This window comes from Nomascus leucogenys, chromosome 4 (assembly GCF_006542625.1).
Source record: "Nomascus leucogenys isolate Asia chromosome 4, Asia_NLE_v1, whole genome shotgun sequence".
Lineage (NCBI taxonomy): Eukaryota > Metazoa > Chordata > Mammalia > Primates > Hylobatidae > Nomascus > Nomascus leucogenys.
In genome coordinates, this window is record NC_044384.1 from 124,217,110 (window position 1) to 124,244,267 (window position 27,158).

Here is a 27,158-nt window from a genome sequence, read left to right on the forward strand (position 1 = left end):
GAGAGATGGGGATCCGGTTTTATTCTTCTACATGTGGCTTGCCAATTATCCCAGAACCATTTATTGAATAGTGTGTCCTTTCCCCCAATTTATGTTTTTGTTTGCTTTGTTGAAGATCAGTTGGCTGTAAGTATTTGGCTTTATTTCTTGGTTCTCTATTCTGTTCCATTGTCTCCATGCCTATTTTTATACCAGTACCATGCTGTTTGGTAACTATAGCCTTGTAATATAATTTGAAGTCTGGTAACATGATGCCTCCAGATTTACACTTTTTGCTTAGCATTGCTTTGGTTATGTGGGCTCTTTTTTTGTTCCATATGAATTTTAGGATTGTTTTTTCTAATTCTGTGAAGAATGATGATGATATTTTGATGGAAATTTCATTGAATCTGTATATTGCTTTGGATAGTATGGTCATTTTCTCAATATTGATTCTTCCCATCCATGAGCATGGGGTATGTTCCCATTTGTGCATGTCATCTCTGATTTCTTTCAGCAGTGTTTGGTAGTTTTCCTTGCAGAGATCATTCACTTCCTTGGTTAAGTATATTCCTAAGTATTTTATTTGTTTTGCAGTCTTTGTAAAAAGGGTTGCATTCTTGATTTGATTCTCAGCTTGGTCATTCTTGGTGTGTAGCAGTGCTACTAGCTTGTGTACATTGATTATGTATTCTGAGACTTTATTGAATCCATTTATTGGGTCTAGGAGCTTTTTGGATGAGTCTTTAGGTTTTCTGCATATATGATCATATCATGATGTGTTATCTTTTTGATATGCTGTTGTATTTGGTTAGCTAGTATTTTATTGAGAACTTTTCCATCTATATTCATCAGGGTTATTAATCTGTAGTTTTCTTTTTTTGTTATGCCCTTTCCCGGTTTTTGTATTAGGGTGACAGTGGTTTCCTAGAGTGAATTAGGGTTGATTCCCTCTCTCTCTATCTTTTGGAATAGTTTCAGTAGAATCAATACCAATTCTTCTTAGAATGCCTAGTAGAATTCAGCTGAGAATCTGTCTGGTCCTGGCTTTTTGTTGGCAGTGTTTCTGTCACTGATTCACTCTCACTGCTTGTTATTGGTCTGTTCAGAGTTTCTATTTCTTTCTTATTTGATGTAGGAGGGTTGTATATTTCCGAGATTTTGTCCATTTCCTCTACATTTCCTGATTTGCGCATGTAAAGGTGTTCATAGTAGCCCTGAATGATCTTTCTTATTTCTGTGGTATTGGTTGTAGTATCTCCAGTTTCATTGCTAATTGAGCTTATTTGGATCTTCTCTCTTCTTTTCATGGTTAATCTCACTAATGGCCTATCAATTCTGTTTATCTTTTCAAAGAATCGGATTTTTGTTTCATTTATCTTTTGTACTTTTTAGTTTCACTTGCATTTAGTTATGCTCTGATGTTTGTTATTTCTTTTCTTCTGCTGGGTTTGGGTTTAATTTGTTCCTGTTTCTGTAGCTTTTTGAGGTGTGACATTAGATTATCAATTTGTGCTTTTTCAGACTTTTTGATATAGGCATTTAATGCTATGAACTTTCCTTTTAGCACCACTTTTGCTGTATTCCAGAGGTTTCGATAAGTTGTGTCACTGTTATCATTCATTTCAAATAATTTTTAAATTTTCATATTGATTTTATTTTTAACCCAAAATTCATTCAAGAGCAGATTATTTAATTTTCAAGTATTTGTTTGATTTGGAGGGTTCCTTTTAGAGTTGATTTCCAGTTTTATTCCACTGTGGTTTGAGAAGATACTTCATATGATTTTGATTTTCTTAAATTAATTGAGAATTGTTTTGTGGCCTATCATATGGTCCATCTTGGAGAATATTTCATGTGCTGAAGAGAAGAATGTATATTCTGCAGTTGTTGGGAAGAGTGTTCTGTAAATACATGTTAAGTCCATTAGTTGTAGGATATAGTTTAAGTTCACTGTTTCTTTGTTGACATTCTGTCTTGATGATCTGTCTGTTGGGAGTATTGAAGTCTCCCACTATTATTGAGTTGCTGTCTATCTCATTTTTTGGGTCTAGTAGCAATTGTTTTATAAATCTGGGAGCTCCAGTGTTAGGTGCATATGTATTTAGGATTGTAATGTCTTCTCATTGGACTAATCCTTTCATCAATATATAACATCCTTCTTTGCCTTTTCTTACTATTGTTGCCTTAAAGTCTGTTTTGTCTCATATAAGAATTATTACTCCTGCTTGCTTTTGGTTTCTATTTGCATGGATTATCTTTTTTCACCCCTGTACTTTAAGTTTATTTGAATTCTTATGTGTTATGTGAGTCTCTTGAGGACAGCAGATATTTGGTTGGTGGTTTTCTGTCCATTCTTCTGTTCCGTACTTTTTAAGTGGAGCATCTAGGCCATTTACGTTCATTGTTAATACTGAGATGTGAGGTACTATTCTATTCATCATGTTAGTTGTTACCTAGATACTTTTTTTACATTGTATTATTGTTTTGTAGGCCCTCTGAGATGTATGCTTTAAGGCGGTTCTATTTTGGTGCACATTGAACTTTTGTTTCAAGATTTAGAAGTCCTTTTAGCATTTCTTGTAGTGCTAGTTTGGTAGTGGCAAATTCCCTCAGCATTTGTTTGTCTGAAAAAGACTTTCTCCTTTATTTATGAAGCTTAGTTCTTCTGGCTGTACAAATCTTGGCTGAAAATTAATTTGTTTAAGGAGGCTAAAGATAGGATCCCAATCCCTTCTGGCTTGTAAGGTTTCTCCTAAGAAATCTTCTGTTAGTCTGATAGGTTTCTCTTTATAGGTCACCTGATGCTTTTGTGTCACTGCTCTTAAAATTCTTTTCTTCATGTTGATTTTGGTTTGCCTGATAACTATGTGCTTTGGTGATGATCTTTTTGTTATTAATTTCCCAGGAATTCTTTGAGCTTCTTGTATTTGAATATCTAGATCTCTAGTAAGGCCAGGGAATTTTTCCTCAATCATTCCCTAAAATAAGTTTTCCAAACTTATTTGTTCTTTTCCCTCAGGAGCACCAATTATTCTTGGGTTTGACTGTTTTACATAATCTCATATTTCTTGGAGACTTTGTTCATGTGTTTTGATTCTTTTTTATTTATCTTTGACTGGGTTAATTTGAAAGCCTTTTCTTTGGGCTCTGAAATTCTTTCTTCTACATGTTCTAGTCTATTGTTGAAACTATCCATTGCATTTTGTATTTCCCTAAGTGTGTCTTTTGTTTCCAGAAGTTCCGATTGGTTTTTCCTTATGATATCTATCTCTCCGGAAAATTTTTTATTCATTTCCTAGATTAAAAAAATTTCTTTATGTTGGTTTTAACCTTCCTCTGTTATCTCCTTGAGTCACTTAATAATCAGCCTTCTGAATTCTTTATCTAGCATTTCAAAGATTTCCCTTTAGTTTGGATTCATTAATGTGGAACTAGTGTGATCTTTTGAGGGTGTTATAGAACCCTGTTTTGTCATATTGCCAGAATTACTTTTCTGGTTCCTTCTCATTTGGGTAGACTGTTTCTTCAGAATGTTCTTGAATTTATTTTTGATTTGACTGTATTTTTCATGAGTTCCTATTTTTCCTTTTAAGGATCAGATTTTAATGTTTAAATTTTATTATAGCCTAATTTGATTCTTTGTACTGTTATGGGTAAAGACTCTGTATGAGTTCCTAAGTTGTAGACTTTGTGCACTGGCTTTCCTAGATGCTGGTTGTAGTAATTATGTGTTTGGTGTGTGGGCAAGTTCACTGTCTTCTGTTGGGTTGGAATGGCAGGGGTATCTTGAAGCTTATCTCATTCTCTCAAGGTGCAAACTTTATTTAGTTATTTAATTTTCCCCCAGTATTTTATTTACTGAGCTGATGATTCAGGCTTCAGGCCAGTAGGGGGGGTATCCCTGAATAGGAACCAGTTGTAGCTAGGGCGGGTGGGTAGATGTAATACCCAGTGGTAATACCCAGAGGTCCCAGTCTCCATGAAGGTTGCTGGGGGAGCTCTCCATTCGATGTGCTGAGGTTTTTATCAGCGTGAAGGGTGGGAGCTACCTCAGCTCCTCTGCTAGGCCAGCAGGAAAGGAATCCACCTCCCAGCCTTACTCCTATCCCAGAGTTCCAGCTATTCTGATCAGACAGGCATCTCTTTTTTTTTTTTTTTTCTTTTTTTGAGACGGAGTCTCACTCTGTTGCCCAGGCTGGAGTGCAGTGGCGCAATCTCGGCTCACTGCAAGCTCCGCCTCCCGCGTTCACGCCGTTCTCCTGCCTCAGCCTCTCCGAGTAGCTGGGACTACAGGCGCCCGCCACCACGCCCGGATAATTTTTTGGATTTTTAGTAGAGACGGGGTTTCATCATGGTCTCGATCTCCTGACCTCGTGATCCGCCCGCCTCGGCCACCCAAAGTGCTGGGATTACAAGCGTGAGCCACTGCGCCCGGCCGTGGCATCTCTTTTCATCCGTAGAAATGTTCATGTTCCAAGTAGGGAGAAATTGTCACTCTGCCTCTTGTGCAAGCCTGAATATGGGGAGTGCTCCTCCTGTGGGGCTACAATCATTCTAAGTTGTTCCAGGAAGGCCGTCTATAGGTTGATGCCCTCCATTTTCTCATCTGAAACAACCTGCTCCCAGTAGCTCCTGCCTCTTAGATCATGTTGTCCTGCATGAACTCTCTTTATGCAGCTTTCAAATGTTGCCAAGATGTGATGGGCCATGGTAGAAATAAGCAGAATGTGCCAATTGCCAGGGAGAAAACAACAGCATCTAGGTAACATTATTTGCTGCAATTGTTTTGGACCACTGAGAAAATAGGGCCAGATAGTTTCTCTATAATAGGAGATAGCGGGGGGCCTGAAGAGAGCACAAAATCTGAGCAATGGGAAGGAAAGTGGTAATTCCAAATATATTATTTTAAGTTGTCATGAGGAAATGAAGAGAGTAAGATGTGTAAGAAGTGGAGGTTGGTTTAATATCTTTGCTTTAATAACCAAATGACATAGCTAGTAAATTGGGCAGTGAAAATTTAAACTTGGTCTTGCCTGATACAGCATTAAAAAAAAGGAAAGGACAGAAAGGTTTTCTTAGTAGCAAGATAATGATTAAGATGTAGAATGTCCAGTGACTAGGAATATTCATAGGTGATCATTTTCTCATTTTATCCAGGAAAATGTTCACTTATTGACTATTGCAAGTTATTAAAGTAATAATAACTAACTAGAAGTTATTGTGCCCTTATATGTGTCAGTGTCTGAGTTTAAACAAGATCTGCTTTAACTTGAATGCTTTTTGACAAAGCAGTTTTTACTCAAATTGCCTGCCACACTATTATATCACTCAAGAGTGGCCAAGGGCTATAGGCAAAGTAGCCATGCCTATGGCACTTCTCAGATCAACAGGGCCCTTCTACTATTTATGTACAATTAGAAAAATATTTTTATTATTCTCTGTTTGTACCTGTTCATATGAATAAAATAATGTATCCTTGGTTATGGGTATCACCTACTTAGTGATATTTACTTTCAAGTGTTATGTTGTTGAATTGCTGACATACAATGTGTGTTATGATGGAATCAAGTGTTCATCCTGTACCCCTTCAGTCACCATGTCAGTAGGGAACAGCAGAGCAAGCCTGAGAAGGTTACAGGAGTTGAAGGGGCTGCAGGAGGTCCGTGAAATGGGAAATCAATATGTGCCCGATGTCTGAGGAGGTGTTTGACTATAATTAATATTTGGATTAGGAGGATTTGGCAGGAGGAAGAAGTTTTGGCTCTAACCTTTATGCTGATGAGCCTGCTCCCTACTTCACAGAGAAGCTGGGAGCTATAGAAGAGAACTTCCACAAGCTCCTGTTTCCATGTCTTTCCCCTTACCCGTACCTGTGTTCCTGTAACCGACCTTCTCTCATGTGACTCTGCTTCCATGGTTCTGGTTAAGGCCAACCCTCCTCCTGTCTGTCCATTTCCTCAAGGGCATCACTCCAGCAATTCTCTGTCATGTATCAATTTCTACACCTCCATTAGTTCGTTTCCCAATTTACTAGCATTCTGTCATTTTTCCCATTAGAAAAATAATCCATGAAAAAGAGGACTTGGCACATAGCAAGTGCTCAGAAAATGCTTGTTCAATGAATAAATGAATGAATGAATAAATGAATGAAAGAACTTAAGGGAGTAAGGCTTTTGTAATAATTTAGGGGTGGGCTGATTTGGACTTGTTGGCAATGAGAATAAAAAGAAATGGGAGGTAGGATATAAACTTTGAAGAAAGAATTAAAAATCCTTGGTTAGTTATTATATACATATGTAATACAGGAGGGGAAATAACCTGTAATTTTAGGATTATGTGTTTGATAATAAGATTATTTTGTGGTATAACTGATAAGGATATACTCGATAGAAGTGGTTTGTTTTCCTCCTTCAAGTATTTTTATTTCCATTTTTTTCATATATCTTTTTTTCTAAGAATAAAAATCTTATCATCTTAATATTACATATGTGCATTGGCCAGGGAATGTTTTCTTTTAAGATTTATAACTAATGGTAGATTATTAATGTTGAGATTGAGAGGAATTTGCCTGTGTTCACTACGAGTTGTAATTACTCTTTGGAGTCAGCAGAGGGCTAGAAAGAGGTGACCCAGAGTTAAAAAGCATTTAGCCCACTTTGCCCAGGGCATCCGAAAGCATTACTGTGACCTCTGCAGCAGCCGTTAGGTCCACTCAAGAAATAGCTAGTGCACTATGGACTATCTAGACATGGAATATACTTTGCAAGAATTCCCTCAATAAGTAGATTATTCCCACCTTCCTCTTTCTTTTCTTTTCTTTTCGTTTCTTCTTTTCTTTTCTTTCTTTTCTTTTCTTTTCTTTTCTTTTCTTTTCTTTCTTTAATTGTGTCCGAGCATGGTGGCTCATGCCTGTAATCCCAGCACTTTGGGAGGCCGAGGCAGGCGGGTCACGAGGTCAGGAGATCTAGACCATCCTGGCTAACACAGTGAAACCCCGTCTCTACTAAAAATACAAAAAAAAAAAAAAAATAGCCAGGTGTAGTGGCGGGCGCCTGTAGTTCCAGCTACTCCGGAGGCCGAGGCAGGAGAATGACGTGAACCCAGGAGGCAGAGCTTGCAGTGAGCCAAGATCATGCCACTGCACTCCAGCTTGGGTGACAGAGTGAGACTCCATCTCAAAAAAAAAAAAAAAAAAAAAAATTGTAACCATATTTTATTTGGTTTGGGACGTTTTTTCAAGTAGATATAGAGTGTACATTTGTCATATTTTCTGGCTGTTCAGTTAATCTTACGAACTCATTTCCTATATTTGGAGGGGACTTCCTACCTTATGAATATTTTTTCCTTAACCAAGTCAACAGAAAAATGTGTAATCTTAGCCTCCCTTGCAGCTGAAGCACAACCATGTGACTTAGACTCCATCAATCAGATTACGTCAGCAAGACTTGGATTTGCAAGTGAGAAATGGGAGAAAGTGTATATTGGCTAGAGTCCAGTTTGGGGTTGGGGAAAGGGTGGTGTTGGAAGATGGCAGGATTGGGTCAACTTTCCACTGTCGGTGGTACAAGTTGTGCCTGACCCAATACGATGTTGGCTAAAGTTTGGTTCCTCCCCGTATGGCCTTCAAGCCTGACTGCTGGGTACTCCAGGGACTTTCTAAGCCTTCTAACAGCCTTTAATTGTTTTCCTGTGTAAATGAACTTTAATGCTTCTATAGCGCAAGGTACAGTGGTAATGGTTTTTAACGTAGCACAGTAGGATTAAAGAAAAGAAGGGACATTATGTGCACATTCTCCGGTTTCTTCTTCCTGTAACAAAGTGAGCATGATGGTTAATACTGAGTGTCAACTTGATTGGATTGAAGGATACAAAGTATTGATCCTGGTTGTGTCTGTGAGGGTGTTGCCAAAGGAGATTAACATTGGAGTCAGTGTGCTGGGAAAGGTAGACCCACCCTTAATCTTGGTGGGCACCATCTAATCAGCTGTCAGCATGGCCAGAATATAAGCAGGCAGAAAAATGTGGAAAGAGAGACTGGCCTAGCCTCCCAGCCTTCATCTTTCTCCCATCCTGGATGCTTCCTGCCCTCGAACACTGGACTCTTAAGTTCTTTAGTTTTGGAACTCCAACTGACTCTCCTTGCTCCTCAGCCTGCAGACTGCCTATTGTGGGATCTTGCAATTGTGTAAGTTAACACTTAATAAACTCCCCTTTATATACGTATCGATTCCATTAGTTCTGTTCTTCTAGAGAACCTGAACTAACACAGTGGGAGAAGAATGCAAAAATAGCTCTGGATCCTCATATAGTTATAGTTAATAGTAACAAGTGACATTTTGTGTACACTAACAATTTCAAGTTACTGTGCTTTTCAGATATTGTCTAGTATAATACTTTTGGTGGTCCTATGAGAAGAGCCATCATTATCTCTATTTTTAGAAGAGAAAAAATGATGTTTAAGCAACTTGCTATCTTAGCCTGGGTTCCATAGAAAATGGAGCTTACATGTGAGCTTTTTATTGGAGAGGAGAGGTAGTAATCCTAGGGTAGTGAGTAAGGGAAAAACCAAGAAACAAAGAAGGGAAGGAAGGACAGCAGATACAATGTACTGTTACTGAGCTTGTCACAGCTTTATTAAGAAGCAGCATTTACTTGGTCATGGGAGATGTCTCTGGACAGATCTTATGGGACTTCTGTGCATTAGAAGAATCGATTTTGGGAGGGAAGGAAGAATAATTCATTTCCTGTCTCTCATTGATGAAAGTTTGCTCATAGGCCAGATTCTTTTGGATTGTGTCACTCAACCCCACTGGAAGTGTTGTGGGGGCAGAAGTGTGCAGCCAGCACCTCTTTTAGAGCAGTTGGCAGGGGCCTGGGTACAGAAGCTGCTATAGCTCTCACCACACTGCCACGAGGGAACTCATGCTGGAAGCCAGCCCTCACCCTAAGAAGCCAGACAGCTGAAAGTGTTAAGAAATGGGACTGTCCATTGAACAGGCTACCAAAAGCCGGGGAGGCAGTTGGGACAGGACAGATCTGGGAAGGGACATACTTGACAAGAGACATCACTCTTGTCTCTGCCTCACCTGGCATTCTCTGTGTGTCTATGCCTGTGTGTCTGTTTTCTCAGAAGTACAGTAGTCATATTGGATTAGGGCCAACCCTTATTCAGTATGACCTCATCTTAACTTGATTACCTCTGCAAAGATCCTCTTTCCAAACAAGGTCACATTCACAGGTACTGTGAGTTAGGACTTCAACATATCTTTTCGGGGGACACAATCCAACCCACACAACATCTTGATGATTAGAGAAGACATGGATAGAATTTGCAGAGAAAATGAAGTGATTAATTTAGTTTTGAGTAGGTTGAGTTTGAATTGCTTTTGAGACGGTAAGACTGTTAATGTCCAATAAGCAACCCAAATATGTTTCTGGAGCCTCAGGGGAGTGTTTCTGGCTGGTAAGGAGACATAGGGTCATCAGCATCTGTGTGAAACTTGCTGTGAAATAGACAAGTGATGAATAAAACCTTGAGGAGCCACAACGCTTAAGAGGCAAACACAGAGACAGGAAGGCTGGGGTGACTTACAAGGAGTAGGCAGACAGGAAGTTCAAAAGAAAAAAAACTAGGAGAAAGTAGTGTCAGACACGATGTGAGAAAGTTCCTAAGGAGGAACACAATGCTTTTGTAAGTTCAATAGTACTACAGAGCAGCCAGGTATTGAGAATTGTTTTTATATGGTGATTTCATATGAGTCCATTTAAAGGATGGAAGAATATCCCTTGGATTTGCAGATGGACAATGGTTATCCGGAGAGGTTTCAGGGGAGTGGTAAGGGCTGGGGTGCGGGGGGGTCATGACAAGCAATGGTAGGTAGAACTGTGGCAACAGCCAATAGAGGAAAACTGTGCTATGATGAAATATGAGAACAGAAGGTGTGGTTAGAAATCAGGAGACTTGACGATCCTTGTTTCCAGACAGGAAAGAGCCGTTGATGGAGGAAGAGGATAAAGGTGTGAGAAAGGTAGCAAGCAAGGGCTCAGAATGCAGCTCCCAGCTTCAAACACAGCACCTTTGTTATGGCTTCTTCTACATGTTGAGCTTCTGCACATTATTTAATATGAAGAAAGGTTTCTAGAAAATCATTGGAAACTGTTGAATTAGATGTCCTAGCTCTAAAAAGTTCTATTAATTATTAATCATACCTCTACACTGAGTAATTTATAGTAATAGCTTGAATGACCACATTCAGATAATCCTGGGCTATTTTAGGTCATGTTGCCAAAAAAAAAACTTAATAGGAATAATTATTAACGCTGTAATTATTTGCATTTCAGTTCCTGACTAGCTCTTACAATTTGGACATGTGTAAATTTCAGCTTTTAAATTTTAGTTTGCGTTTGAAAAATAAAAGCATTTCTCAGCACTGAACTATTAAAATATTTGTAGAGATTTTTTTACATGAAAATGAGATTTTAATACTGGTTCAATTTTTAAGCCATATATTACAGTTTAACAAAATATATTTTTATAGCTCTCTGCTTAACTAAAGTTATGGGTAGTAATACCTCTTTGTGAAACACATGTATTATTTATTATCATTATAAAAGAAATTCATGTTGGTTGGAAGAGTTTGAAAAAATGTATATACATATCAAAAAAAACCCTAAAATCACAATCACATATAATTTCACCACCTGGGGCTAAGAATTATTTCAATATTTTTAATTCTTTTGTATTATGAAATATTTCATATGTGTAACAAATATCCATTTATGCATACTAGGTTTTACTACATTATGGCTTTATTATATTTTCTTAAGAAAAGATTTTTGTTTTGTTTTGTTTTTTTGAGATGGAGTCTCGCTGTCACCCAGGCTGGAGTGCAGTGGCCTGATCTCGGCTCACAGCCACCTCTGCCTCCCAAGTTCAAGTAATTCTCCCGTCTCAGCCTCCAGAGTAGCTGGAACTACAGGCACCGGCCACCATGCCTGGCTAATTTTTGTATTTTTAGTAGAGATGGGGTTTCACCATATTGGTCAGGCTGGTCTTGAACTGTTGACCTCTGGTGATCCACCCACCCCAGCCTCCCAAATTGCTGGGATTACAGGCATGAGCCACCATGCCCGGCCAGGAAAAGTTTTTTGAAGAAATAATGTTATGGAGTCAACTGAAGGCTCCTCTTCATCCTACTTCCCCTTCCTACCGAGAGGTAACCACTATCTAGAAGGTGGTATGCATCCTTTCTATGTTTTTATACTTTTACGATGTGTGTAACTGTTCATTCAATATGAAGAAGTATCACTAGTAGCTGAAAGTGCTGCCTCAGCCAAGCCCTCCCTAAGGAGGTCTCAGCTGGGACTGCTGAAAAGGGCCTGAGCTGAAGCCTCTGAACGGAAGTGCCTGAGCTAGGAAAGCAGAGAAACCTATGAGCAGGGCTGGCATAGGGAGTGAGTTCTTGGCTGCAAATCCCTCCAGAAGCTGTAACATACTAGCTGTGTACCAAGTCTGGTGTGGAGATGGCAGTTTCCCCCAATGAGGTCTGCCGGGCAAAGCCTTGTAACTGTCTAGGGTCCTGCCTGAAAGATAATACATAGAATTTTGGCCTGCAGCCATACTCCTCAATATGGTAATTCTATGTTTAACTTTTTGAGAAACTGCCAAATTGTCTTCCAAAGTGACTGCACCATTTTCCATTTCTACCAGGAATATGTGAAGGTTCCAATCTCCTACATGTTTGCCAATAGTTATTATTTAATCTGTCTTTTGGATTATAGCCACACTAGTGGGTATGACATGGTATCTCACTATGGTTTTTCATTGCATTTCTCTATAACTCATTAAGTTTAACACCTTTTTTTTTGTCCATTTTTAAACTAGGTTACTTGTGATTTTACTATTGCGTTATAAAAGTTTTTACTTATTTTGGAAAGCAGACATGTATCAGATATATGATTTGTAAGTGTGTTCTTCTATGTGTTCTCTTCTCATTGTCTTGATAATGTCCTTTGAGGCACAAAAGTTTTCAATTTTGATGAAATCCAACTTATTGATCTGGTTGCTTGTGCTTAAGAGTCATTCTAGGAAACCATTGTGTAATCCAAAATCACAAAGACTTACACCTATATTTTCTTCCATAAGTTTTATAGTTCTAATTCTTATATTTAGGTCTATGACTCATTTAGCATTAATTTTTGCATATGGTATGAGGTAAGGTTCCAACTTCATCCTTTTGCATGTGTGTATCCAGTTGTCCCAGTACCATTTGTTGAAATAACTTCTTTTCCTATTGAATTTTCTTGTCATTTTTGTCAAAAATCAGTTGACCATATATATAAGGTTTATTTCTCAAGGGATTCTTAGTTTTATTTTGTCAGTCTATATGCATATCCTTATGCCAGTCTCACACAGTGTTAATTACTGTGCTTTGTAGTCAGTTTTGAAATCAAGAAGTATAAGTCCTTCGTTCTTATTTCTCACAATTGTTTTGGCTGTTCTGTGTCCCATGTGTTTCTAGATAAATTTTAGTATCATCTTGTCAATTTCTGCAAGAAAAAAAAAGCCAATTGTGTTGAATCTGTAGATCAATTTGCCTATTGTGATAGGCAGAAAAATGATCCCCCCCCAAGATGTCTACGTTCTAGTATAATCCCTAGAGCCAATGGATGTGTTATGTTACATGGTGAAGGGGAATTAAGGTAGCAGATGGATTTGAGGCTACCGGACTCAGTGTAATGACAAGTGTCTTTAAACATGAAAAAGGGAGGCAGAAGATTAAGTGCCAGAGTGATGTGCTGTGAGAAAGACTTGACTGCCCATTGTTGACTTTGAAGATGAAAATGAGCCATAAGCCATGGAATGTGGGCAGTCTCTAGAAGCTGGAAAAAGGCAAGGAAATAGATTCTCTCCTAGACCCTTCAGAAAGAAATGCAGCCCTACCAAAACCTTGATTTTAGTCCAGCAAGAACCATTTTAGATCAATCCAGGACTATAAGATGTGTGTTCTAAACCACTGAATTTGTGGTGATTTGCACAGCAACAAGAGGAAACTAATGCAGCCATTTAAACAATGGCAAGTCTTCTAATTTTTGAACACAAAATGTCTTTCCATTTATTTAGGTCTTTTTTTAAAAAAACTTTTTTCAGTGATGTTACGCTCTTTTTAGTGTACAAGTCATGTACTTTTTTTGTTAAATTTATCCCTAAGTTTTGGGTTTTTTTGATGCTATTGTAAATAAATTGTTTTCTTAATTTCGTCTTGGATTGTTCGTTGCTAGAGTATAGAAATATAATTTATTTTTGTATATTGATTTTGTGTACAATAAACGTACTGAACTCATATATTAGCTGTAATTTTTTTGTGAATTTCTTGCAGTTTTCTACACAAAATATCATATCATCTGCAAATAGAAATTGTCTTACTTCTTTCTTTCCCATCTGGATGCCTTTTATTTCCCTTTCTGACTAAGTGACTCGACTAGAAATTCTAGTACAATGTTGAATGAAGTGGTAAGGGCAGACTTCCTTGTCTTATTCCTGATCTGAAGAAGTGTTAGGGGAATATAAATTAAAAAACAAAATCTCTTGCCAACCCAGACAAGCTCAACCCAAAAGTAGAAAAGAAAACAGTTTGGATTTTTGAATAAACATTAAACCGGATGTCATTTTCAACATAGGCAATCCACTAAAGAGATAGAAAAGACAGAAAGAAATCTCATACAGCTAAGCAGATGTAACCCTTGTCATACATATTCTCAAGATAAATGATAACTAGTCTTCAAGCAAGAGGACTTGACTCACCATTTGTCACACATAGTTCATCCTAAATTCACCTGATAATTGGGGTAGCCATCTGTGTTTACTAATTGCCTTAATCCAAAAGAAAAACAAATTTATCATATCTTTACAATAGGAGGTAGGTTTGTAGTTTGGACCCAGGTGCCTGCTGAGTTAGGCTCCCACCCTCCCGTGGAAACTCCCCTAGTAGGTGCATTGTCTTCCTCATTGGCTTCATTTCAAAGAGATGGTGGCTACACCTTTAAGGAAAAGGTGCCTGGGTTATAACACTGACAAGAGGCTTATTTAAGTTTTGGAAAGATTTACAGAGTTCATTTTAAAGAGGCAGAGAAAGAATGAACAATTATAAATTTTCTAAGGTATATGCACTAAAAAAAGGCGGAGAGTGTGGAAAATCTCTTACCCTTCTTGTGTTGAGGGAGAACGTAGGTGGTTGTGTGTATATGTGTGTTTTTCAAGATTCATGTTAGTTACCCGTCTGAGTGGAAGCTGTTGGTCTTTATCATGAAGCATAATGTTACCTGAGAATTGTGCAGATGTCTTTCATTGGGCTGAGGATGTTTCCTTCTGTTCCTAGCTGAGTGCTTTTATCATGAAAGACAGTTGGACTTTGTCAAATGCTCTTGTCTGCATTTACTAAGATGATCCTTTTTTTTTTTTAGACTTCATTCTGTTAATATGATGTTTTACCTTGATTGATTTTCATATTTTAAGCCGTCCTTGCTTTTCTAAGACAAACCCCACTTGGTCATGGTATACACAGTAGTCCCCTCTTTTTTTTTTTTTTTTTGAGATGGAGACTTGATACGTTGCCCAGGCTGGAGTGCAGTGGCGTGATCTCAGCTCACTGCAACCTCCGCTTCCCAGGTTCAAGGGATTCTCCTGCCTCAGCCTCCTGAGCAGCTGGAATTACAGGCATGCACCACCAAGCCCAGCTAATTTTTGTATTTTTAGTAGAGGCAGGGTTTCATTGTGTTGGTGAGGCTGGTCTCAAACTCCTGACCTTGTGATCCATCCGCCTTGGCCTCCCAAAGTGCTGGGATTACGGGTGTGAGCCACTGCACCCAGCCCACAGTAGTCCCCTCTTATCCATGATTTCACTTTCCACAGTTTCAGTCAACTGCAGTTTGAAAATAGTAAATGGAAGATTTCAGAAATAAACAATTTGTAAGTTTTAAATTGCTCACCATTCTGCACCGTGTGGTGAAATCTTGCACTGTCCTGCTCCTTCTCACCTGGGATGTGAATCCGCTCTTTTTCCAGTGTATCCACACTGCATGCTCTATCTACGCAGTAGTCACTTAGCTTTCTCAGTGATCAGGTCAACTGTCATGGTATCTCAGTGCTTCTCTTCAAGTAACCCTTATTTTACTTAATAATAGCCCCAAAGCATCAAAGTAGTGATGCTGGCATATTGTTATAATTCTTCTATTTTGGTTTCAGGCATTCACTGGGGGTCTTAGAACATATTTTCCCTGGATAAGGGGGTACTACTGTAATTCTTTTTATATGTTGCTGGGTTCAGTTTACTAGTATTTTATTGAAGATTTTTGTGTCTACATTTATAAGGGATATTGGTCTGTTTTCTTTCTTGTGATTTTATTTACCTGGGTTTTGTAGCAGGTTAATACTGACCTCACAGAATGAGTTGGGAAGTGACATGATTTGGATTTGTGTCCCCACCCAAATCTCATGTCGGATTGTAATCCCAGGGGCCTGGTAGAAGGTGACTGGGTCATGGGGGCGGATGTCCCACTTTGGTGGTGCTGTTTTTGTGATAGAGTTCTCACAAGATCTCATTGTTTAAAAGTGTGTGACACCTCCCTACTCTCTCTCTTCCTCCTGCTCTGACCATGCAAAGATACCTGCTCCCACTTTACCTTCTGCCATGAGTCAAAGTTCCCGAAGGCCTCCACAGTCATGCCTCTTCTGTAGCCTGTGAGCCAGTTAAACCTCTTTTCTGTATAAATTACCCAGTCTCAGGGATTTCTTTATAGCAATGCGAGAATGGACTAATACAGGATTTTCTTCTTTGTTTCGTAATGTTATGCCAGAGTTGGGTTGGAAAGTAAATCATGATGTGTAGGGTTAAATAAAACCTATCTGAGGCCATGACTCGCCAGATGCCTTAGATAGGAATTTGGGCAAGATAAAAAAAATCAGAGGTTAGTCATAATTTTCATTGTCCTTATTTTCTAAGAAGACTGTCAGTAAAATTTTGTTATCTTTATCACTCGTAAGTAATTTATAAAATGTTTTTTATTTCAAAGTTTTTGGTTTTTTCTCTTTGTTCAAAGCTTATATTTTATTTGGCTTTACTATGTCAGAATAAAGCTTGTACAATTATAGTTTAGAATAAATTGATAAATTGTTCATACTCTGATGATTCAGATAATCATTGCATAGCATTTATCCCCAACTTATTGGTTTAATACAATAATAATAATTTATTTGCTCAAATTCTGCAGTTTGAACAGGGCTTATTAATAACAGCTTATCTCTGCTCCATGCGGCATTAACTAGGGCAACTCAAGTGGAATGGGAGGAATCTCCTTTAAGGAGGATATTGGTACTGGCTTTTGGCTAGGAGCTTACCTGGGGATATTGGCTGGGTTCTTGGTTTACTTCCATGCGTTCTCTTTAAATGGCTAGACTGGGCTTTGTTTTTTTCAGTATTGTGGTTGGAATCTGAGAGGGAATGTTCCAAGAGTTAGAGTTCTGAAAATATAGCCTGCGTGTACGGGCATGCATCACAATTGCTAATGTCCCATTGGCTAAATCCAGTCACATGGCCAAAACCAGAAATAATGTATGGAGGGACTACACAAGGGCATACATACTAGTAAAAGTGTTTTTTCAATAGATCACCAAAGTAAGAGTTTGCCACACCTGATATATAGAAAAGTTTATGTAAGTTTTATGAATTCCTTGAAGATAATGTGTTCTGTTTTTAGACTGCAGTACTCAATATATATTTATCCAACTATATTTACTGTATTGAATTTGTAATGATACTGTCTAGAATTATTTGTCTTTTCTTTGACTATTAAGGACTCTTCTCTTGGGCAGGGGTTCTTTTCTTTCTGTTTCTTTTCTTTCTCAATGACCCCATTCACAAAGCTGGTTAGTTTATATTTTTCATAAATTTGAGACAGTAGAGAAAAATTTTAAAGTAATTTATATGTCAATTTAAAATCAGTGAAACTTTAGTGTTGGTACAATCAAGGTATACTCTCTGATATGGTTTGGATCTTTGTCCCCACCTAAATTTCATGTTGAATTTTAATCTAGTATGTTAGAGGTGGAGCCTAGTGGGAGGTGATTGTATTATTGGGGCGAATTTCTCCCCTGGTGCTGTTCTCATGATGGTGAGTTTTTGTGTGATCTGGTTGTTTAAAGCGTGCAGCACCTCTCCCCTCGCTCTCCTGCTCCTGCTCTGGCCACATAAAACGTGCTGGCTCCTCCTTTGCCTTCTGCTATCATTGGAAGCTTCCTGAGGCCTCCCAAGAAGCAAATGCCATCATGCTTCCTGTATAGCTTGCAGAACCGTGAGCCAATTAAACCTCTCTTCTTTCTGAATTACCTAGTCTCAGGTATTTCTTTGTAGTAGTGCAAGAACGGATTCATACACTCTTTAAATGTGATAAACAAAACAAAGTACAATGCTTATTTCAGCTTTGTTTACCTTTTGCCTTTCTCTCATTTAAACTGCCAACATCCAAGGAAAGAAGACTCAAAACTTATTTGAGTAAATATAAAGATATTCTATGCCTTATATCTTAAAAATGTATTGCATTTGGCAATTCTTATAACACACTGAACCGGTCATTCTCCTATTGTATAAGAAAGGAAGCTAAGGCACAAAGCAAATATCTTGTTTTCCACAGTCCTACAATTTTGAAGTGTCATTTCATTCAGCCACACCAGGTCCATTGCTAAAATGGTTTATTCTCTCCTTATAGAGTTGGCATCCCATGGGTTACCCAGATAGTAGTTCATTCCCAAATGGAACACAATAAATCTAGAACTAAATAAAGTGCTTTATTTCCCTCTGTTTTGAAAATCTATATTGTGCAGAAAGAGAAAAGAAAGGATTATCTTTATGTGTTCAGAGATTAAGACTGATTTTGATGGTGTTAAGAGCCGAAACTATGGAAGTTTTCAAGGGTAATGCTTTTAAAAAAAATAGCTCGCGAGACTTGCAGGGGTTGGAGCAGGAGGCCGGCCGAGAGGAAAGCTGGAGGCGCGGGTGGGGAACAGGTCGGAGTTGAAGCCCGGCCGGAAGTGGGACCGGTGCCTGGCGGATGCGGTCGTGAAGACAGGCACTGGTTTTGGATTAGGAATTGTTTTCTCACCTTCTTTAAAAGAAGAATGTGGCCATTAGCCTCCGGTTCTGGCATGGGATTAGGAATGGCGTACTCCAACTGTCACGTGATTTCCAGGCCCCTTATCTTCTACTCGGAAAATATGTCAAAGAGCAGGAGCAGTGACTTCACCTGAAAACATCCCAGTGGGAGGACAAGAGAAATCGTGTTTATTCCTCAGGAATACTGAAGTGCCCTGGAGTAAGCTGCCATTCTTCTGTAAGAATGTTATCAGTAATGCTTTAAACTCCAGCACCTGGTTATGTATTTGAAACCAAGTCTGTTTCTTGTTTTGTATTTTCTCTCTGGAAATTGTAAGGAGGTGGTCTTAAATAAATTTAAAAAAATAGGAAAAAAAAAAAAAAAAGAAAGAAAGTAAAAGCTGCCTGCATTGCATTTGAATGACTTGAATAAGTAAAGGGAAGCTGAGGTAGGCCATTCAGCTTCTTGCTTACAGGAGGAGGGAAATTAGCGATTTAGTGCAGGTAAAATGGTAGTAAATATGGACTCTCACTTTTTAACTTTTACCTAGAAATTATTGATGAAAAAAGCCAAGCTCCGTAAAATACTTGAAGAGATTTGTTCTGAGCCACATGTGAGGACGGTGACCCGTCACACTGCCTCAGGAGGTCCTGATAACATGTGCCTAGGGGTGGTTGGGTTACAGCTTGGTTTTATATGTTTTAGGGAGACCTAAGACATCAATCAACGTATGTAAGGTATACATTGATTTGGTCCAGAAAGGTAGAACAACTTGAAGCAGGAGGTGTGGGTGGGATTCATAGATTTTCTGATTGATGATTAGTTAAAACTGGTATTATCTAAAGACCTGGAATCAGTGGAAACAAGTGTCTGGGTTAAGATATGGGATTGTGGAGAGCAAGGTTCTTATTATGTAGATGAAGTTGCATAGGTGGCTGCCCTTAGAGGCAATAGATGGCAAATGCTTTCTATTCCAACCTTTAAAAGGTTCTAGACTCTCAGTTAATCTCTTCAGGATCAGAAAAAGACCTGGAAAGGGAAGGGGGTTCTCTACAAAATGCATTTCCCCCACAAGAGACAGCTTTGCAGGGCCGTTAAAAATATGTCAAAGGAATATATTTTGGGATAAAATACTTTGATTTTTTTCAGGGCCTGCTATCTGTCGTGTGATGCTACACTAGAGTCGGGTTGGAATTTGATATCTTATTCCTACAAAGATCAGTCCTAAGATCTCTGTTGTAATGTTAATGCTGGTCAACTGTGCCTGAATTCCAAAAAGAGGAGGGTATAATGAGGCATGTTTGAGCACCCTTACCTATCATGGCCTGAACTAGTTTTTCAGGTTTCTTTGGAATTCCCTTGGCCTAACAGGATGGGTCCATGGATTCGGTTGAGGGGCTTTGAATTTTAGTTTTGGTTTACAAAACCTAGGAGTCATATATTGGACAATTGCTCATTTTTTCAAACCTTAATTTTTGGTCAGGTTAGTAGAAACGATGACCAATTATGGCAAACCAGAATGTCAATAAAGCAAAATACCAAGGAAAACGGCTTGTTGTCATGTCAGAGGTACAGACAGCAAAGATCAGTTTTAATAAAATGTGACTTAAAGTTCCTCCTCCCTTCCTCTCTGAAACCCCTTCTTTCTTTATTCCCTCTACTCTGTCTTTATCTTGTTACCAGTGGAGGGCGTCCAGGTTCTTGGCATCTTGAACAAAGAATTGGACAGAATGCACAAAGCAAGGAAAGAATGAAGCAACAAAAACAGAGATTTATTTAAAATGAAAGTATGCTTCACAGGTGGGAGTGGGTTGAGCATAGGGGCTCAAGAGCCCTGTTACAGGATTTTCTGGGGTTTAAATACCCTCTAGAGGTTTCCATTGGTTACTTGGTGTATGCCCTATGTAAATGAAGAGGATGAAGTAAAGTTACAGTCATTTACTTGGGGCACGCCCAACGTAAATGGAGAGGATATTTCCTGTCATAGGAAATTAATTTTAATTTCCCATTTAATTAAATTTCCCATTTAATTTAGTTCCAGGAAGTCAGTATGAATTGGCCTTATGTTTCCTGCCTCCAGACTCCATTCTCCTGCCTCCATCTCACACTCTAGTTTGAGGGAAATTACGATAAAGTTACTCCCTGTGTGGCCTTGGCCTCAGTATCTTATCAAGCTATTATCTTTTAGTCCACCACCAACCAACAGTCACTGTCAAACATACTCAAGCCCTGGGTTCCCCATATTTTCACCCCTCTTCCTCATTTTCTCCTTATCTACTTCCCAGAAATAACTACTATATAACATAGAAGAATAAATCACTAATTGTGAGAACTCACACATTGGTGTCAGAGAAGATATTTTGTGTAAAGGACATTCCTTGGTCCTCAGATGTCATCAAATCTGTGTTTTCTCTTGACAGGTGTCTTTGTATCTGCTCAGCAAATGGGAGTAGGGAGACAGAGTGAAATTGGTTCTGAGGAAGTTGTCAAAGGCCATGGCCATTGGTTTTCGCATATTCAGTGAGGGAACTTCTGCTTCAGAGATGAAAGAGAAAAGCATTTCTTTTGTTCTTCAGCCACATAAGTTTACAGATTTAGGATCTATTTGCCCAGCATTTTTTGAGCAAATGTGGTGATGATTCAGGTTAAGACATCTATAATTCTTAAAAGTGACTTTGAAATATGTGTTAGTTATCTGTTAAAATAAAAATGCCTTATTTTGCTTAAAAATCTTAAAACACAGATTTTACTACTGTACCAAAGCAATAATCAAAAATTATTTACATGTTCATGAATTTGTTTTGATAGAACACATTTTAATTTGGAAAACAGTGTTGACTCTGTTCTCAGAGATTAAACCACACTGAAAAAGAAATGTAATCTTTATCTTAAAACTATGTGCATATCTGTCACGAAGGTATTTTCAGTCTTTAATCGATGGACATAGCATTTGGAACAGGAATAGATACTACAAATTATCTCTCTGTCTTACAGATGTGAGGAAATTAATATCTACCCAACCTCACCTCCAAAGTCAAACAGCCTATTAAGGCCACAGAACAGTTTAAAAGTCAATTCATGAGATAAATGTTATTTTAAGAAATAGTCTGTTTTCTTCATGGCATCTAATAAATTTTAAATCAGTCAATCAATCAATCAGTCAATCAATCAATTAGTATATTGGTTGTCTCCTTTACTGGAATGTAAACTCCATGAGGCCAGGTATTTTGTGTGTGTTTGTTTGCTCCTGTATTCTACTACGTGCTCCTGGCTCATAGTATTGCTTGGAGATGAATGGGTAAACTTGCCAGATAGGGGTTTCCATGAACTAGGGGCAAAGATCAGGAGGGAGGCTAACATGGGTGGGACAAGGTGAGAGTAGGCTGCCACTCGTGTTTTGAGATCATACATACTTTTACCAAACTGGACCTAATGGAAAGGACAACTGACACCCCTGTCACCACTACCAACATTTTTACCTGTAATAGTAAAGGTTCTTGGTCTATCTGACTTTGACTTTAATAGACAGAAGGTCAACTATTTGGTTGTCCACTCAGAACTCCTCAGAATTCAGGAATATGACAGTCCCTTCTTCACTACCATATTTATTCTGCTGCCTGTTTTTTTCTAGCTCACTTATTGTCACAGTCCCTATGAAATGTGACAGATCTCTCTATGTAATAATAATGCCACTTTGTATTTGTATAGTACTTAGTATTTTTCACAGCACTTGCACGTTTATTATCTCATGAACAGATTCTACATAATTTGGAGTGTCGCATGAAATGATCTGAAATCAATTGTGTCATTCAGTCAATGTCCACTGATCCTAGTGGAGAGATAAAAATTTAGTCTAATTTGACTCATCATTTTGCAGTAAAAACAAGAAACTAATTAAAGGCAGATCAACAGCTACACTGGTAATCACGGATCCTGGTTTGCATAATGCAGTGTCAGTCTCTTCTGCTTTTTACTGTTATGAATTTTATATATATTAGATATAAAATGTTTCCCTAACTTGAAGAAGTATTGCATTAATCTGTCAAATAAGGGATTGGTTTTAGTTGTAGCAGTTGTCTACCACTCATTCATAAAAAGTACATTGATAACTCTTCCGGGTGGAGTGTCTTGTCACTCTGGTTCATAAAATGTTATTTAGAGGTCTGAATCATGTGTAGGGGTGAAGATAACTTCCTCCTTCCTCACCCTTCTGAAGGTTTGATAATTTGAGTCTATAAAACAAATGCATAATAGACAGATTGATAGGAGAAAGGTATCAAATTATTACTTGCACATGGGTACATGAGAACAATATGAAATATGAAAACTCAGAAAAGGCCAGATGACTGAAGGTTTTATACCATCCGGAAGTTGCAGAAGGAATAGGGGCTTGGATTGTGCAAGACAGGTTATGGGAGGGAGGGACAAGAAAAGGCCTGGCTAGTGAAGGTGGTCTTGTTATACAGAGTGCTATGGTTTGAAATTTTATTCCTTCCAAAACTTAGGTTGAAACTTAATTCCCCATGTGGCAGTATTAGGAGATGGGACCTTTAAGAGATCACTGGATCATGAGAGAAGAGCCCTTATGATCTAGTGGATCATGAGGATCCATTCATGGATTAAGGAATTAATGAGTTATTATGAGAATGGGACTAGAGGGAGACCCAAGTGAGCACTCTCAGCCCCTTTGCTGTGTGATGCCTCGTGCTGCCTCAGGACTCTGCAGAAAGTCTGCACCAGCAAGAAGGCCCTCACCAGATGCAGCCCCTCATCCTTGGATTTTCAGCCTCCAGAATTGTAAGAAATAAGTTCCTTTTCCTTATAAATTGTCTAGTTTCAGGTATTCTGTTATAAGGAACAGAAACAGAAAACAGACTAAGGCACATGAAATTTCACAGGTAGCAGTTCTCAGAATAGATGGTGGCCTGTGGTAACATGTCTCTGTCAGACTTTCAGAGGTATCATACTCTCCCTCTCATTCCTGTGAGTTAATCTTTCCTGGGTTTGGATAGGACTGGGGTGGGGGTGGGCTCAGAGAAACCCTAGCTGTTTATTTCATGAATGTAGATTTTCTCTACAGATGCAAATATTCTCCACAAAAGAGATTTTCAAGAAGATTTCCGTGGTTTGCAGTTCCTTTGAATAGCTATATGGAAATATGCCAAAGAAGTGTTTTTTGGGGGTGAGATATTCTGGTTTTGTTCACATGCATGTCCCTAAACACAATCCACAGGAGCTAGGTGACCTAAAAAGAGGGTTTGGCATCTAGAAACCAGTCGTGGCCCACCTTTGCTATGGGACTACGGAGGCTATTCTGATGGCTTCTACTCTAGTTTGTTTATTATCTAACTTAACATTTACAGAGACATTTGGTAAAAATGTTTGTTAAAACTAGGCCTGAATTTAACATTTCATATATTCAAATGTGTTTTGTACTTTAAGATGCTGCTTATATTTTAAAGAATTTTTAAATCATTGATTTCATTGGCAGTTAAGGCATGTTAATGCATAGCTTCATGCAACATGAAAGAAATAGCATTTAGAGAAGTGTCCCAAATGCCCAGTATAAACACCCTGCTTTGCTATTTTTGTAACGTAAGTGCAGAAAACCATAGATAGTGTTTAAATAGCTCTTTTTGTGCCTTTCTAGAATAAAGATGACTTAAACACTAACAAAGAAGAGTACATGAATAATACTGCAATTTAGGATTGTGAGATGAAATACAGGGTGGCCAATGAAATTTTAATTTTGAATAAACACCAATGAACATTTTAGTTTATGTCCCATTTACTGTATTTTTTAGCATATTTTTCAACTATTGCATTTTTAAAAGTAATTCAAATTTAACTGGCTGTCCTATATTTTTAGTGGATAAAGCTGTCAATGCTGGATGCTGTCCAGAAGCAGGCAGGCTCTCAAATTTGTGTTAAAGGTGTGCCAATTTCTTTTAGTGGCATAGTATATTATTCCACAGCTCTTGAATGTGTCTTCTAATTCTCTTGTCTCTCTGTAAGAGGTTTGTGTTCAGAAAAGTCAGAGTTGTTTAGGTATCAAATCTTTTTAACTAACTGCATAATGGCAGTAGTCATCTATGAGCTGAGAACATTTCCGTGATGCCAGGCTTATAGACAGCACATGCTCTGAGGATAAGGTTTTGAGAGACTCTTCATATCTAGAATGATGTTGCCCATTGAATATCCCCAGTTGTGGATCTTGCAGACATGCATGAATTAATATATTCCAAATTGATGTAGTTTCTTCCTGCACATCTGCTCCCCCTGTATCTGTGTTAATGACTCTTATACCCATTTAGTCACCAGAACCAAATACTTGGGAGCCTAGAGAAGGAGGGGATCATCTTTCCTTTCTCTTTTTCTCCTCCCCACATCCAATCAATTCTGAAGTCCTGTGGCTTTCATCTTCTCATTACCCTGATCACCACATTAGTGGGCTTGTCCAGCCTTCCAGTCTCTTTTCTGGCTCAATCCCTTTACTCCTCCATAGTGGAGAATGCCACAAGGCTGATTAGGGTGCTCTTTAATTTTTATGGCTCTTGTGGGACCAGGTTATATTTTATCAATGCTATTAAGTGCTTATAATAAGTAGGACCTTATAGAAAAAGATCAAGGCATGGATGAATCTCTCTACATTCATGATTCCTGCCTAGTGTCTTTTCTGCTAAGCTATGCTTATCTCACCATATATCTGAATATTATGTTGCTCAGTTTTTCCAGAAAATGCACCGAGATTTATTTCCCTGTGGTTTTTCCAAGTTTCTGCATCCTCATTAGTTCTTATTAACTCCTATCCTACCATAGTGATGGTTTTTTGAGCCATTTCTCGGCAACGGTTCACCTACCTTCAGCAACCATAAATATCCATGGACATGCACACAAACATTCACATAGACATACAAATACACAGACATCCACAATACATGCATACACACAAAAATACACACACACACATTTTATTCATCCTATATTGCTACATGCTGTACAATGAATTATAATTAGAGCATCATTTGATTTTCAGTCTAAATAAATGGTTACTTATTGGCACACAGACTTAATTATGTCATCTCAGGTCAGAATTTTATCCTCATGAGTTCAGATGGAGTTTTGCCTCCTTGGGTGCACAAATAATGCATCTTAAACCTTCAGACAGAAGGTTTATGTTCTTTTTTCAGTAACGATGATAAGTTAGTTCTCTTTCTCCTTTGTATTTAAGGTACTCCCGGGAGATGAAGGTGTGATAGCCAATACCTGAGAACTAAGTGTACTTTTTAATAGACTCAGAATTAACACATTGCAGTGGGATGCAAAAATCCCTTTTCTGTCTCTACCTAGTGAAGCAAATATTATTGGATAAATAACTTCAATAAAATAGACTTACAGTAGTAAGTCTATTTTTATTTATTTATCAAATAGACTTTGTAATAGTCTTCAAACAATTTAGCCCTCACTGTGTCCCAAACTCCTTAAGATTCTTTTATTAGTATTTTCTAACGCTTGTTAAGGGAACATTTTCTTTTATGACATCTCTAAATGTCATTGTTTCCAAGATGCTAGATCATTATATTGTCAATGAGTTACTTCTTCAATGATAGTTTTTAAATTTCTCTTAAGGTTTTAATTTCTTCTTCAATTTCTCATACCTGTGCCCCAGTATTTCTTTCAGCTCATTAGTGATGAAAATAAGCTAGTTCTTACAAACTCTTAGTTGTCAAATCTTATAATCTTATCTTTTGAGGAAAGAACTAGCATTTAGAGGATAAATTTAACGCTAATGTGGTAATGCTGGACACACCAGGAATTAGGGGCAAATCTGAAACCAGCAGATGTCCTGGAAACATTAACTCTTGACATCAGAAAGGTTCCCTGGGATGCAGAGTAGTCACCCCGGAGTCTTGCAGATTAAGAAAAAGCTCCCATAGCACACACACATATTTAAAAGGATTGCTTGAAGTGACTAGTTTTGAAGTGCAAATGGAAGCAGAGGTGGAAGTAGAAAAATAAATAGAAATGTTTCCCTCAGGAAGTCATGTGTGGGCAAAGACAGTCACAGGCCCAGGGCTTTAAGATATCTCCCAGGGAGCTATCTTCCTGTTGCAGATGCTCACGCCTTTGTCCTGCAGGGTTGTTTCGTACACCTCAGAAACAGTGCTTGAAATTCAAGAAAGTAAGCATTGTAGACTTGGGATGAGTTCTCCGCCCTAATTTATAAAATAGGCAAATTGTTTAGAGTCCACTGCTTTAACCCTATTTTAGTCAGTGATTTGTAACAGAGCCTTCATCTCTGTGTGCACTTGAGGGGCTTGAGGAATGGAAATTAGGTCTGCGTGTTACCAGCATATGGTTTCAGTGGAAGCCTTGGATGTGAATGAAATTATCCAAGGAGAGAGTAAAGTATGAAGAGAAGATGAACGAGTGAATGAAGGAGGAAGCCACTGAAGGGTCATTATATGGTATCTGAGAGGGAGGAAGGACCCATTTTTTCTAATATTGCAACTTGCCACCTTACCTCCTCTCCAGACCTCCTTTATTCTAGTCAAGTTTATTTTCCTATAGCATTTTTCACTTGTTAAAATACTACATCATTTACTTTTATTTTCTTGTGTTTTATTTTATATCTTCTCTGCCTCCTGTCCCTTACTAGAAGGTAAGCCCCATGAGGACAGATTCCAAGCAGGTAGAAGAGTGACTAGTACTTTGGAGGTGCTTAGTCATATTTACTGGATGAGTGAAAAGCATAGCAGTGTTTCGAGAGGAAAGTCTGCTACAGACTAAATGCTTGTGTCTCTCCAAAATTCTTATATTGAAATCCTAACCTGCAACGTGATGGTATTAGGAAGTGTGGCCTGTGGTAGGTGATTAGATTATGAGGGCTCTGCCCTCACCAATGGGATTAGTGCCCTTATAAACGAGACATTGAAAATTTATCTTTTGAGGAAAAAATGGAAAGCTGTCCTCCAAACAAGTGCAGGTGCTGGCTGTGGGGAGTGAAAGCACACCAAAAATAGGAAATG

General features: G+C 38.4%; 1 protein-coding gene and 1 pseudogene across 2 annotated transcripts in view; both read left to right on the top strand.

The window, feature by feature from the left end:
- Positions 1–27,158, top strand: part of NEK10 (NIMA related kinase 10) — a 259,175-nt gene that overhangs the window by 131,201 nt on the left and 100,816 nt on the right. The gene's annotated exons all lie outside the window — the stretch shown is intronic.
- Positions 9,788–18,730, top strand: LOC105740289 (annotated as a pseudogene).